The sequence below is a fragment of the Arachis ipaensis genome, chromosome B1 (assembly GCF_059453495.1).
Source record: "Arachis ipaensis isolate K30076 ecotype BB chromosome B1, ASM5945349v1, whole genome shotgun sequence".
In the NCBI taxonomy this organism is placed as follows: domain Eukaryota; kingdom Viridiplantae; phylum Streptophyta; class Magnoliopsida; order Fabales; family Fabaceae; genus Arachis; species Arachis ipaensis.
Window position 1 is genome coordinate 37,491,220 of NC_142436.1, and position 3,241 is coordinate 37,494,460.

General features: G+C 37.6%; 1 non-coding gene across 1 annotated transcript; it reads right to left on the minus strand.

The window, feature by feature from the left end:
• Nucleotides 1-1,681: 1,681 nt before the first annotated feature.
• On the minus strand, nt 1,682-1,785 carry LOC148576239 (small nucleolar RNA R71). Its single transcript, XR_015904728.1, has one exon. It is a non-coding gene; the product is annotated as a small nucleolar RNA R71 (small nucleolar RNA).
• Between the last annotated feature and the right edge of the window lie 1,456 nt (nt 1,786-3,241).

The window sequence follows — 3,241 nt, forward strand, 5'->3', positions numbered from 1 at the left end:
ATAACTAAACCCCTTTTCATTGGGTTAGAGAGCTCTGTTGTAATTTGATGGATCAATTGTAGTTTCATTCTTCTTCCTCTTTCTTTTCTCTTGATTTTACTAGAAAGATTTCGATCTTCATCCAATAGGTTAGTTATCTTGGAAAAGAAACTCTCCATAATTGGATCTCTTCTGAGCCTTGGAAGAGGAATGAGGGGATCATGCTAGAAATGCTTTCTCATGTTAGACCAAATTGGGGTTTGGATGGATATAGTGACATATAATCCTACCAATACTTTGATTTGGAAATACATGTGGTATAATCAGTGACCATACCTCATCTCTTTCCATGAGTAATTAAATCAAGGAATTGGGCAATTGTTCAAGCTTAGAGAGATTGGGTTACCAAGAAATTGGGATCCAATCACCTAAGATTGCCAAGGAGATCAATGAATGCATTGATTGAGGAAGAGATGAAGATGAATTTGATTCGGAGAATGCAACATCTCCTAAGCCCAATGAATTCCCCATCTCTGATCTTATCCATTCTCTTTACTTTCTGTTATTTACTTTCATGCTCATCTCCCCAACTCCCCATTTAAGATTCTACAGATTTACATTCCATGTCATTTATCTTTCCCGCATTTAAGTTTCTGCAATTCTCACTCAATTTGGCTTAGCTTGACTAGAACACTCATCTAATTAAAATTGCTCGACCAATCAATCCCTGTGGGATTCGACCTCACTCTATTGTGACTTTTTACTTGACGATAATTCGGTATACTTGCCGAAGGAAAATTTGTAGCGATACAAGTTTCCACGCATCAAGTTTATGGCGCCCTTGCCGGGGATTGATTTTGTATCAACAATGATTAAATTAGAGGATAACTAGATTCAGCAATTTTCTTTGTTTGGCTTATTTCATTTTAGTTATTTACTTCCAGTTAGCTATTTTCTTTTCCTTTTTCTTTCTCCTTTATTTGTTTTCTTAGTTATCTATACTTTTTTTCACTAATCCACTAACTGTTTGATATATTGCGCCACTCACACTAACAGCCATCTTAACAAGAGTGATTTTTTCACTTTTCTCTTGCCTTTGTGCTCTGTTGATTGTATGACAGGTAGAATAAGAGGAGCTTCAACCTCCTTTGATTCTGAATCTGAGAGGACCTTCCATAGATTAAGGAGGGAAGCAAGAGGAAAGAGGGTTGTTGGTACTGAGGAAGAGGAGGAGAACTTAGAGATGGACATGGAAGAGAACATGGAAAACCACCATGAGGAGGAGGCACACAACCATGCCAGAGAAGGCCCAGCAGATCATGCTGGGTAGGAGAGAAGAGTACTAGGCTCTTATATTAATCCAAATCCAGGAAACTGTGGAAGCAGTATCCAAAAACCAACCATACATGCCAATAACTTTGAACTGAAGCCCCAGCTCATCACCCTTGTTCAGAACAACTGCTCATTCGGAGGAAGTGCCTAAGAAGACCCCAATCAACATTTAACCACCTTCCTAAGAATATGTGATACTGTGAAGTCTAATGGTGTTCATCCTGACACCTATAGATTGCTTTTGTTTCCCTTTTCACTCAGGAACAAAGCATCTAAATGGTTGGAATCCTTCTCAAAGGAGAGTTTAACAACCTGGGAAGATGTGGTGAATAAGTTCTTGGCAAGAATCTCTCCTCCTCAAAGGATCAACAGGTTGAGAGCTGAGGTACAAACTTTCAGGCAGCAAGATGGTGAAACTCTCTATGAAGCATGGGAGAGGTTTAAGGACTTAACAAGAAGGTGCCCACCAGACATGTTCAATGAATGGGTGCAACTACACATTTTCTATGAAGGCTTGTCTTACGAATCAAAGAAGGCAGTAGATCACTCTTCCGAGGGATCTTTAAACAAGAAGAAGGCCATTGAAAGAGCTGAAGATTGATGGTTTAGAGGTTATAGTAAACTCTCGTTGTAAGTATAGTTACTAAACCAAGCAATCAACCTTTCTTACAAAAGTTTTGGTTGTCACAAGTAACAAACCCCTTTAAAATTGATAATCGAAGTATTTAAACCTCGGGTCGTCTTCTCAAAAAATTGCAGGGAGGTATGTTCTTATTATTGGTTATGAGTTTGTAAATTGGGGTTCTGGAGTTTGGGCAATGGGCACAGGTATATTTTCAAAGCAATAAAAATAAATAAATAACTGTAAAATAAACTATTGGCAAGGTATGAGAACTGGAAGTCCTATCCTGGTTATCCTTATCAATTGTAATGAGAATTGGATTTTTCTCCCACTTTGTTAACCTCTAACTATGAAGGTAAGTTAAGTGGATGAATTATATTTTATTCCTCAGGTCCTAGTCTTTCCTTGGGAAAGGCTAGAGTTATTGGAACTTGAATTAATGAAATGAAAAAATCTAATTTTCAATCAACAATGAGTTTGATAACTCAAGTGTCTCCAATGACTCAACCAAAGCCAAAAGAGAAAAAAGTCTACTTGAATGAAAATAATTTGGATAAACAAAGAGCATTAATAAATTAAAGAGAGCAATCATAAGTCTGAAATACCTCAAATTATATTAATAAAAGCAATCCAATCTAACATGAAAGATTTATGAATCAAATGGGTAACATAAGTAATTAACAAATAAAAGTATTAGAGTATCTAAAAGTAGAAGAGAAATATAAATTGAAGAACATTGAATCAGGGATTGAGAGTCACTCCTAAAACTAAGAGAAATCCTAAATCCTAATCCTAAGAGAGAGGAGAGAACCTCTCTCTCTAAAAACTACATCTAAATCCTAAAATTGTGAATTATGAAAGATTTTTCATAAATGGATATATTCTCCCACTTTATAGCCTCTAATCTGTGCTTTCTGGGCCGAAAACTAGGTCAGAAACAGCCCAAAAATCGCCAGAGAGGAAATCTGCCACGCTGGTTTTTCGTCACTGCAACGCGTCCGCATGGATCACGCGGTCGCGTCGCCTAGCGTCAGGATAACTATGACATATTATATATCAAATCGAATCTCCGGACATTAGCTTTTCAACGCAACTGGAACCGCGTTGTTTAGACCTCTGTAGCTAAAGTTATAGCGGTTTGAGTGCGAAGAGGTCAGGCTGGACAGCTTAGCAATTTCTCCAACTTCTTGTATTCCTTCCACTTTTGCATGTTTCCTTTCCATCCTCTGAGCCATTCCTGCCCTGTAATCTCTGAAATCACTTAACACACATATCAAGGCATCTAATGGTAATAAGAGAGGATTTAAA